Raw genomic sequence first — 12,842 nt, 5'->3', positions numbered from 1 at the left:
AAGTATTACTGAAACTCTACATATCTTTCCACAATGTTATATCCACAATTCAATAGCCTTGTAATAATCTCAAAGTTTAGGAATAATAATGAATACCGCTAGTACACTTTTAGGCGCGTTTCAAACTTATTATCGTGATTATGTATACGTTCGCGTGATATAATTATGATTCCCAAAATAAATCAAGGTACGCGTTCGCGCGACTTTGGCCAAAAACAATCTTAGTAAATAATAAAGTGTGATTAATTGTGTACACGTGCGCGTGACATGATTTTAGCACACTAAATAAAACAGATTTACACACATGTGATCCGTTTCAAAGATAATTTCATATTTTAATAATTAAAAGCTGATAGATAAAATATGAAGACCAATAAATCACAGTTTATCCAAAATTAACTCAAGCCAAGTTGTAGTTAACAAAGCGATCGTGCTAGAACCACGGGACTCGAAAAATGCCTTACACCTTCTCCTAGGTCAACAGAATTCCTTACCCAGACTTTGTTTTCGCAGACCAATAACAAAAGAATCAAATTTTTCTTTGAATACAGATTCAAATAAAAGGTGACTTGGAACACAAAAAAAAAATCTCAATTCCAAGCGGCAACTCTGTAAATAAAATAATCCCTACTCATGTTTGTCACTTTAATTGGAAAAATTCTTTAACCACAGCAATCCATAAAATACATTATCCTTTTGGGGGGTAGAAAAGAGGTGTGACAGCTCTGGCGACTCTGCTGGTGTCACGATCCAAAATTCCGCTAGTCGTGATGGCACCTAACCCAACCCGTTAGGTAAGCTAATTTCTAACTATCCAATTCCAATGAAATTAAGTAAAAGAAAATATATAAAAACCAATACATCTCCCCAAGAACTGGTACTACAAATCATGAGCTTCTAAGAATAGAGTATACAAAGCGGAAATGAAATAAATACATAGTCTGCTTGAATAATACATAAACAGAGCTTTTATAAATCTAAAGCTACACTGAACAAAAGGCAGCTACAACAGGAACGCAGGTACATCTTCATATCCCGCAACCATCGAGCACAGCAACAACAACAGCCAACATATGCACGCAATGTGCAGAAGTGTAGTATCAGTACAACCGACCCCATGTACTGAGTAAGTAACAAACCTAGTTGTAAGTTAAAAGTAGTGACGAGCTTCCACCAAGGTCGGGTCCAAAACCAATAGTTCACAACAATCCATAACAACATAAAGCAAATAATACCAGAAGTAACTCAGGGATAAAATACTCAGCCAAATAATAATTTCAAAAAAAATAAATATAGTAGTTCTTTCTTTCAAATACATCAGTGAAAACCCAAATCGTTTGTCGAAGTTCCCAATAATATGAATAGTTTGAAAACAATAAATTTATCCAAAAATCTTCTCAATAATAAATAATATGTTTCATTTTCCTTCCGGATAACCCGTGTAAAACAAATGCATCACTATGCCCATCTGTCAAAAATATGTGAGAAATAATGAATGATGTGATGTTGTACAGCATGAGAAAAAATACATCTCTATGCTTGTATGTCATATGTGCATGTCAATGCGATGCAATTCAGCGATAAAATCGTAAACAGCCCCTCGGGCAGAACATCACTTATATACAGCCCCTCGGGCAAACCTCACAGTCACTCGTGCCACTCGGGCATACCTTACAATCACTCATGCCTCCCAGTCACTCGGCACTCGCACTCAGTAGGTACCTGCGCTCACTGGAGGTGTGTACAGACTCCGGAGGGGCTCCTTCAGCCCAAGCGCTTTAATCTGCACGGACAACTCACGTGTTGTACGGACAACTCACGTGCTGCACGGACAACTCACGTGCTATAATAATAAAGTATGTTGCAGGCGGGCAGCCCCAATCCACACTCATCCTCACAATCAGGCCCTCTGCCGATATCAAACATGCTTCGTCGTGTATCCCGATCCCATAAATATGCAACATGCTGCAGTGTGCAGTCCGATCCCATAAATATCCTCACAAATCAGGCCCTCGACCTCACTCAGTCATAAACCTCTCAAGTCACTCGGGCATTTCAGTAAAACAGGGCATTCGGCCCAAAACATTTATATGCATCAAAATAGAATCATAAAACTAAGTTATGATATGCAATGAAATGAATATGAATGAGTATAAAGTTTCAATTTAAAACAAATAATTCACAACAATATGACTTGTCTGGTCCCATTAATACTGGCACATAGCCTCAATCATGATTTTTAATATGTTTTTCAGCTTAATTTCTCTGACTCATAAAACGCATGGAAAATGCCAAGATCATTTAACTAGAAAATTTCACAAAAATAAATATTTCACAATTTCTATAGTGCACGCCCATACGCCTGTCACCTAACATGTGCGTCACCTCCCAAATATTCACGAAATACATATATTCAGGGTTCATACCCTCAATTCCAAGATTAGAAGAGTTACTTACCTCGAACAAGCAAAATCCAATGTCGAGCAAGTTAAGAAATTCTCTAGAAATTCCATTCTGCGTATCGACTTCCAAATAGCTAGAATCTAGTCACAATTAATTTGATTCAGCCCACAAGATTATAGGAATTAATTCTATATCAAAATACTAATATTTTTTAAAAATCCGAAATTACGCCCCAAAAATCACCTATGGGGCCCACGTCACGGAATCCGATAAAATTATAAAATCTGGAAACCCATTCAACCACGAGTTTAAACATACTAATTTTACCAAAATTCGACCTCAACCCGACCTCCAAATCTTCAAATCTTATTTTCAAATCCCTAAGTTCAAACCCACGATTTACACCTCAAAAATACATAATCTAGTCGGATTATTCGATGATAATTCAATATTATGGAGTAGAAATGATCAGAAGTGACTTACCTCAAGTTTCCCTTGAATTCTCTCTCAAAATCTCCCCAAAATCCATGCTTGAAGGCCCAAAAATGAAAAAAACTCGGAACCCCTCTGTTTTTAACATTCTGTCCAGGATTTTTGCACCCGCGGTGATTTCTTTGCACCCGCGGTGATTTCTTCGCGCCTGCGGTCTTCGCACCCGCGATGATTTCTTCGCACCCGCGGTGCCTGGACAGACCATGCATTTTCGCTTCTGCCAATCATTCCTCGCATCCGCGAGCTCGCACCTGCGGCCTTTTTTCGCGCAGGTACGATCACACCAGCAGTCCAACTACTTCAGCTCCGCCTCCAAAACATCTGAAACTCACCCGAGGACCTCGGGACACCGTCCGAACATACCAACAAGTTTCATAACATAACATGGACCTACTCGAGGCCTCAAATCATATCAAACAACATCAAAACGATGAATCGCACCTCAAATCAAAATCTATGAATTTTGAACTTTCAAATTCTATATTTTGTGCCGAAGCATATCAAATCAATCCGGAATGACTTCAAATTTTGCACATAAGTCATAAATGACATAGCGGAGCTATTCAAATTTCCAGAATCATATTTCGACCTCGATATCAAAAAGTCAACCCCCCGATCAAACTTTCCCAAAATAAATTTTCGGCATTTCAAGCCTAATTCCACTATGGACTTCCAAATAATTTTTCGGACACGCTCCTAAGTCTGAAATCACCATACAAAGCTATTGTTATCATCAAAATTAAATTCCGAGGTTGTTTACTCATAAGTCAATATCCAGTCAACTATTTCAACTTAAGCTTCCAACATGAAAATTCATCCTTCCAAGCTAACTCTGAAATACCTTAAAATCAAAACCGACAATTCACACAAGTCATAATACCTCGTAGGAAGTTATTCAAGACTTCAAATAGTTGAAAGGAGTGTAAATGCTCAAAACGACCGGTCGGGTTATTACAGCTGGGGATAACCAAGAATTTGAGCTTGTACATTGACTTTATTTGGCTTTATTAATTTTTATATATAACTGTGATCTATTTGGGTCTATTGTTCTACTTGCGTGCTCTTTACTGCTTTGATATTGTTGAACTATATTATAAATTGTCTTCTAGTGCACCCCCTCTGAGTCTTCTGAATACAACCTCGGGAATCGCGAATACGCGCCCCATTCTTTTTGAGATAAAGCCGGTGGGCCTGAGCTCCCGGTGAAGGATTATTAGTTACCCATATTTAAGAGCGGGGAGGGTCTAGTAGTTAAGCCGGAGAAGTATTGCTCCTGGTACACTACCCCTTCCTAACTCGAGTTGTCCGCTCGTTTTATGGTCAGTCTAGATACACCTCATATCCTAAGAGTTTTAAAACCTAGAAGAACAAGCCACATGTCTAGTTATCCCTAGTAGGATCGTTTTGTTACATTATGTGCATTTGACTTAGCAAAACTCGGCACAGGGCTGAGTCGTATAAGACAAGTATCCTTTTTGAAACCATCATATTCAATTTTGTGCTACTTGCTACATCATTTGGAAGACTTGCTTGCATTGTTGATCGGCTTTAGAAATTATTTGAGTGGAATTATTAAAAAAATAATATCATTCTCCTAGTCTGGTACAAATAATATTTTTTTACTAAGATTTTGTAGTACTATAATGTGTGGTGTAAAGATTAATTTTCATAAAAATCAAAAAGAGAAATAGTCTATTTGAGCTAACTACGCAGGTCTGATTCTCACCGGATGTGAGATACGTAGGCAAACCTCATTGGTTCCGGCCCCCAATTTTCAAAAATCAAAAAACAAATATTTTTTCTTTAATTCCTTCTTTAGAAGTCTTTCTTTGAGACGTCAAATCCAAAAATTCAAAATTACTTTCTTTCTCCCAAAATTCAAAAAAAAATGAAAATCCAAAAAATATTTTTTTAAAAAAAAGTCTTTCTTTCGAAGAATCCCCCCAAAAAAAGGAAAATAAAAAAAAATCTTTAGAAGTTTTCTTTAAACAAAACAAAATCAAAAATAATATCCCCCAAAAAAATCCAAAATATTTTCCTTGTTATGAGCTTTTATGGGATTATTTGTATATGAGTAAAAAAAAGTTAGTTTATTTACTTTATTCCTGATTTGAGCGAACTACGCATGTCTGATTCTCACCGGATGTGAGATACGTTGTCAAACCTCATCGGTTCCGGCCCCCAATTTTCAAAAACAAAAATCCAAAAATATTTTCCCTTTCCTTAATTCTTTCCTTAGAAAATTCAAAAAAAAAAATCAAATCCAAAAATAGTTTTTCTTCTATTTCGAAGTCTAAAACAAAAAAATCAAATCAAATCAAAAATATTTTCTTTCTTCTTTAGAAGTCTTTCTTTCAAAAGTTCCCCAAAAAAAAACATAAAACAATATTAGAAAAAATCAAAATTCAAAAATATTTTCTTTATTCTTAAAAAAGTTTTCCTTTCAAAAGTTTCTCCAAAAAATATTTAAAAAAACAATTCAAAATTCAAAAATATTTTCCTTGTTAGAAGCTTTAATAATTTGTTTTGTATATGAGTAGAAACAATAAAGGAAAAAAAGGGCTAGTTTATTCCTGATCTTTCCCTGAACTACGTAATGATCTCATTTATGCGGTGAGATAATACGTAGGCAACCCACAAAAGGTTCGATCAAAATATTTTTCAACGATTCTAAGATGAGGGGTCAAAATGAGGCGTGAGTGAAAAACATATGGCGATAATGTTAGGAGCGTGGCATATTACGTGTGATTCATATCTATAAAGTGCCTAACCCTAACACGTTTGATGTCTCTTATATAGTAAGCTTATGTTGGTTGGTTTGTGGAGAAACTAGCAACATATCATTACTTCACTAGATCAAAAGGGACGATAGTAATGGATAACAGTGATGAAATCGAGTTAGTCAGTGATAATCCCCAAGGTCCGTCAGTTGAGCAAGAATCGGAGGAAATAAGAAAATTGAGACAACAACTCTCTCATGTATATCAAGCATGGGTTTTCGGTCAGCCTCCACCCCATGGTCCCTCAGAGGGAACTTCCACCGTACCCCGGGCTACTCAACTACCGCTCCATGCAGTGAGCGATCGCACTCTACCACCAGAGTATGTGCCAAACTACAGCCTTCATGCTGCCACTAGTACCTCTAATATGCGACCTCCAGTCGCACCGATCAGGAACACCCCTCTCGTCGTGTCTGGGGTGCCGGTATATACAATACCGCCACCACCTCCTGTGACGAGGCCAAACAAAGAGCCACCATCGCATGCTTCTGATGGCCAATACTACTCTCCAAATATGGCTTTTAGGGTCTCGGCTCCATACAATCAGACTCCTAGTACAAGTCACCAGTGGAAAATGAAAAGCCTGCCAAGACGGTTGAGTCAGATGAGATGGCCAGGAAAATCAAAAGTCTTGAACAGAACATAAAAGAACATACAAGGACTAGGTGGCCACACAAATATTTCAGTGACAATCCCCAAGGTCCGTCAGTTGAGCAAGAGTCGGAGAAAATAAGAAAATTGAGACAACAACTCTCTGATGTATATCAAGCATGGGTTTTCGGTCAGCCTCCACCCCATGGTCCCTCAGAGGGAACTTCTACCGTACCCCGGGCTACTCAACTACCGCTCCATGCAGTGAGCGATCGCACTCTACCACCAGAGTATGTGCCAAACTACAACCTTCATGCTGCCATTAGTACCTCTAATATGCAACCTCTAGTCGCACCGGTCAGGAACACCCCTCTCGTCGTGTCTGGCGTGCCGGTATATACAATACCGCCACCACCTCCTGTGACGAGGCCAAACAAAGAGCCATCATCGCATGCTTATGATGGCCAATACTACTCTCCAAATATGGCTTTTAGGGTCTCGGCTCCATACAATAAGACTCCTAGTACGAGTCACCAGTGGAAAATGAAAAACCTGCCAAGACGGTTGAGCCAGATGAGATGGAGAGGAAAATCAAAAGTCTTGAACAGAACATAAAAGAACATACAGGGACTAGGTGGCCACAAAAATGTTTCATTCAGTGATCTATGCATGTTCCCTCATATCCATTTTCCACCAGGGTTCAAGACTCCAAAATTTGAGAAATATGATGGACACGGCTACCCTATCGCCCACTTGAAAAGGTACTGCAACCAGCTGAGGGGTGCAGGTGGAAAAGAAGAATTACTGATGTTCTTATTTTAGGGAAAGTCTTGTGGGGGTAGCCTCTGAATGGATCATTGACCAAGATATCTCTCACTGGTATGTCTGGGAAGACATGGCCGAGGCCTTCGTCAAACAATTTCAATACAACGTTGATATTGCACCGGATCGCAATTCCTTGTCCAGTATGAAGAAAAAGTCGTCGGAAAGCTTTAGGGAGTATGCCATCAAGTGGAGGGAGCAAGCGGTTGGAGTTAAGCCACCCATGGATAATCATGAGTTGATCACTATTTTTCTAGACGCTCAAGAGCCTGATTACTTCCAAAATACGATGTCTGCTATGTGTTGACCATTCGCTGAGGCTATCAAAATTGGGGAGGTGGTCGAAAATGGTTTGAAAACGGGATGAATCTTGAGTCAAGCTATTTTTAAGGCCGCATCACAGGCCGTTCAGAATAGTTCGGGGGGTTTGATGAATAGAAACGGGAGAGAAGAGATAGACATGATGGCTTCCAGTCTGAGGAGGGCCCGCAGGACATTCAACCAATCATATATGCTTCCCGAGGTCCCACAACACTATTATCCACACCAATATGCTCCTTATGTCATGGCACCACCTCTATATGCGGTGATGAACGCGCAATCTTACACGCGGCAACAACATTATACACAAGATCGAGCTCCACCTCCCGGAAATGCCCATCCCTACCAAACTCCATATAATCCCCAACCAAATGTTTCCCAATACAATCCTCGCCCAAGAGAGCTCCTCAGAAAGGATCAGTTCACCCATATTGGTGAATCATACTCTAGCTTGTTCCAAAAGCTAGTCAGACTAGGTCTGTTGCAGCCAGTGGCCCCGAATCCCCCTCGCACCGAGCTGATGCTATATGTGAATACCACTCCGGAGTAGTGGGATATGATACTGAAAATTGTTGGACTCTCAAAAGAGCAGTGGAAGACCTCATCGAAGTTAAGGCAATAGTTCTTCAGGACGAGAAGGCTCGTGATGTGACAAATAATCCCTTGCATGCTCACAACACTGGGCCAGTAGTCGGAATGATTTGTGAAGATGAGGAATTTGATCCGGCACTGAAGGCTATTACAGCCATTACCGATACAGAAGAAAAGCCAAAAAACTGTCGCCAAACTAGGGAACTTAGTCTCAATATTCGGTCTTGCTATTCTTATCGCTTTCGGATTATTTCAGGGTGTGATCCGGATGTTTAACTTTGTTTTTTTACTTTCTGATGTAAACTTTTCTATATTTAAAATTTAAAAAAAAATTAAAAAAATAAAATAAAATTAATATTTCATTGTCTAGGAATGTCTTTGTTACTTAATCTTGTCACTTTTCTTATTCTCTTTTCAGTTCTATTAAATGTAGTTTTTGATGACATGACATGCCTGCGCACTTCAAGCCCAGATCCTAAAACATTTATACACTTTGAAATAACGAATCAAAAATTATAATGCAATGAATATAATTTTAAATAAAATAAAGAATCGGAAATGTTAAAAGGTCCATACATTATAACGAAAGTACTGCCAAAAGAGAGTGTTGTACTTGGGAAACATCGAAGGAAATATCTCTGAAACAACTATCAACGCAGGTGTAGTCAAAAGATATTATGTTTGATCCTCTATATAACATTAATGTTCTACGGTTGGGATGAAGAAGACTTTCTTTCTCACTATCCAAGTACTATCAACCTTTTGCAAAACCTTTGAGTGGATTCCTTTTTTTTATTACCCTATTTGAAACTTGGAAGTTATTATTGGAAAAAAAATAAATTAAAATCTAAAAAAAAGGAAAAAGAAAGAGAAAACAAAAAAAAAGTAGTTACCTTGAACTACATTTGACTTGATTCCGAAAGGATACGTAGGTAGCTTCTTTCTGGGGTTCAGTCACACCAAAACAAAAATCCAAATTTTCCCAAAAGTGAAACTGGGGCAGATGTTATAATGGTTTGGCGATGGTTTCGCTTGAAAGGTTCCAAAGTTGTAATTCAATTCAAATTATTTTTACCCCAAATCCTATTCAAGTCCTTCCGATCAATCGGCAAAGAGGTTCAAAATGGGAGGAAACAATTACTTGGATCTGATGCAATCAAATGAGAAATAAAATGAGAGGGTCTTATTGGTGAAAACCCTCACGGGAACCGTAAGGCGATGGTAAGCATAGAAATTAAAATGAGAGAGCCTTGTTAGTGAAAACTCGCAAAGAGCACTATAAGACAGTGGTGCGAAGAGAGAGGTCAACTGGTGAAAACCCACAAAGGGCGCCACTGATCGAAAAAAGGATCCTCACAACCATTGGCATCGACACAATCCTAGGCAAGGTTTCTCGATTTCGAGACAAAAGTTGTGATGAATTTCTAAGAGTCGGACGATTTACACAGATCAGGCATCCAGTCCAAAAGGCATGTCATGCTCATTGAAGTTCGCATGTACTTCAGATAAGTCGTTTCCTTTCCCCAAAAGGGATACCTATTGTCTATATTCATTGTCCATTCCATTGTTTGTTGTTCTTTGAATCCCTTTCGGTCTAACTCTATTTCAAAAACTAAGGCAAAGAAGGGATGGCAAGACTGATTTACAAGGCTCTCGTTTGATACAAGCTAATATGCAAAAAAGGCACCCAGACTCGGCAGGGGCATCAAGTCGACCCCGACTGGCCATGGCGGTTGATGCTTAGAAATAAAAAAATCTTCTAAGGAGGAAATCAAATTGAAAGTGTCTACAAGAAAAAATAAAGTTGAATAGGTTATGTCCCAAATGGCTAACCATTTTGGCAAAGTTTTAAAAGCCAAAGGTTCCCCAATGCTCTAAAATTGAAAGTTTTGAAGGAAATAAGTCGAAAGTGGAATGCCACAAAGGCAAAAATAAAGTTGAAAAAGTTAAGTCCCACGCGGCCAACCGTTATGTAAAAGTTTGAAAAGTCAAAGGCTCTTTGGGGCCAGAAATGCAAGTGGTATTCATGAAATATCTAGTGGCAGGTTGAAATCATCATCAAAAGAAGATGGGCACAAAGCCAAGCAACGAAAGACATCAAGGATACAAAACCAACCACTGTTTCAAACTAACAATTGTTCTTTGTTTGAAAAACAGGAAACAAGTGCAATCCAAAAGCAACCTTGCAAGAAGTAGGTGCAACCAGGAAAAAAAAACAAGAAGAAATATCACGACAACTCCAAAAGGGAATCGTTCTCTAATTTCTTTCCCACATTTTACTCTTTTTTTTTTAAAGTTCAAAATCATGGTAGTATAGGGTCTCCAATCCCTAGCTGCGTTTTCCAACATGGGATCTCCACTCCCTAGTTGATTTTATTTTAGATATAGGGTCTCCACTCCCTAGTTGCTTTTCCAACATAGGGTCTCCACTCCCTAGTTGATTTTATTTTAGACATAGGGTCTTCACTCCCTAGTCGCTTTTCCAACATAGGGTCTCCACTCCCTAGTTGATTTTATTTTAGACATAGGGTCTCCACTCCCTTGTCGATTTTCCAACATAGGGTCTCCACTCCCTAGTTGAAGTTATTTTAGACATATGGTCACCACTCTCTAGTCTCTTTTCCAACAAAGGGTCTCCACTCCCTAGTTGATTTTATTTTAGACATGGGGTTTCCACTCCCTAGTCGCTTTTCCAACATAGGGTCTCCACTCCCTAGTTGATTTTATTTTAGATATAGGGTCTCCACTCCCTAGTCGTTTTTCCAACATAGAGTCTTCACTCCCTAGTTAATTTTATTTTAGACATAGGCTCTCCACTCCCTAATCTCTTTTCCAACATAGGGTATCCACTCCCTAGTTGATTTTATTTTAGACATATGGTCACCACTCCCTAGACTTTTTTCCAACATAGGGTCTCCACTCCCTAGTTGATTTTATTTTAGACATAGGGTCTCCACTCCCTAGTCATTTTTCTAACATAGGATCTCCACTCCCTAGTCGTTTTTTCAACATATGGTCTTCACCCCTGGTTACATTTCCTTTTCACCCCTAGTTACATTTCCTTTTCAGTAATACAGGGCGCCAACCCCTGGTTACATTTCCTTTCCAGTAATACAGGGTGCCAACCCCTGGTTATATTTCTTTTCCAGTAATACAGGATGCCAACCCCTGGTTAAATTTCCTTTTCAGTAATACAGGGCGCTAACCCCTGGTTACATCTTCCTTTTCAGTAATACAGGGCGCCAACCCCTGGTTACATTTTTTTTTCAGTAATACAGGGCGCCAACCCCTGGTTACATTTCCTTTTCAGTAATACAGGGCGCCAACCCCTGGTTACATTTCCTTTTCAGTAATACAGGGCATCAACCCCCGGTTATGTCTTCCTTTTCAGTTATACAGGGCGCCAAACCCTCGTTACATTTTTCTTTTCAGTAATACAGGGCGCCAAATCCTCGTTACATTTCCCTTTCAGTAATACAGGGCGCCACCTCCTGGTCACATTTTCCTTTTCAGTAGTACAGGGCACCAACCCTTTGTTACATTTTCCTTTTCAGTACAGGGTGCTAACCTCTGGTTATATTTCCTTTTCAGTAATACAGGGCGCCAACCCCTGGTTACATTTCCTTTTAGTAATACAGGGCGCCAACCCCTGGTTACATTTCCATTTCCAGTAATACTGGGAGCCAACCTCTGGTTACATTTCCATTTCCAGTAATACAGGACGCCAACCCATGGTTACATCTTCCTTTTCAGTAATACAGGGTGCCAACCCTTGGTTACATCTTCCGTTTCAGTAATACAGGGCGCCAACCCTTGGTTACATTTCCTTTTCAGTAATACAGGGCGCCAACCCCTGGTTACATTTTCTTTTCAGTAATACAGGGCGCTGACCCCTAGTTACATTTCTTTTTCATTAATACAGGGTGCCAACCCCTGGTTACATTTCTTTTTCAGTAATACAGGGCGCCAACCCTTGGTTACATTTCCTTACGAGTATCATGGTACACCAATCCCGGATCTCCTTACCAGTATAGGGTACACCAATTCCTGGCTATGTTTACTAACATAGGGTCTCCACTCCCTAGTTGATTTGATTTTAAATGCAGGGTACTCCACTCCCTGATATCATTGCCAAAATAGGGTATACCATTCCCTGGCCACATTTTCCCAACATAAGGTACAACAATCCTTAGTTGAGACATCTTTTTAACAATAAAAGGTACACCATTCTAAAAAAATCATTATCATGTTTTCCTAGGGTACACCACTCCCGACACTTTAGTGGTTTTAATAACTCATGAAATGTTTCTAGTGAAAACTGGGACAGAAAAATTTAGTTTGTTTGTTTGTTTTGATATCTGAGCAGGTTTTACCTCGAGTCACGGGGTTCAAGATGATCATAAGAAGAATTCTCAATCTAGAATAAAGAAAAGAAAACAAAATAAATGAATCCAAAATGCAAAAGTAGATGAAAAGGCTCGAGACATGACTACAGTCACAAGCATTGTATTTCTCTTTTTTATCAGAAGAAATCGTAGAAGAATGAACTAGTACATGCAGCTAGCAAGCATCAAGGTTCAGATCAGAGTCTGCGTGAAGAACTAGTCAAGGCTCAAAATTAATTTTTAGAAGACTTATAAATAGGAATCTTGTAACTTATAGCTGATAGGTTTGTTTAGTTTCTTTTGGTTTTGATGTAATAACTGGACTACAGACCGGAGCCTCGACAGAACCTCAATCGACTATCCAACTCAGCATTCCATCCTTTTTCTTGAACTAAACGCGGCGTAATTTTCTTATAACCCGGGATATGTAGTTTGTCCATAACCAAGACTCGGTCGC

Source organism: Nicotiana tomentosiformis, chromosome 6 (assembly GCF_000390325.3).
Source record: "Nicotiana tomentosiformis chromosome 6, ASM39032v3, whole genome shotgun sequence".
NCBI classification, from domain to species: domain Eukaryota; kingdom Viridiplantae; phylum Streptophyta; class Magnoliopsida; order Solanales; family Solanaceae; genus Nicotiana; species Nicotiana tomentosiformis.
Note: the sequence above shows the minus strand (reverse complement) of the source record.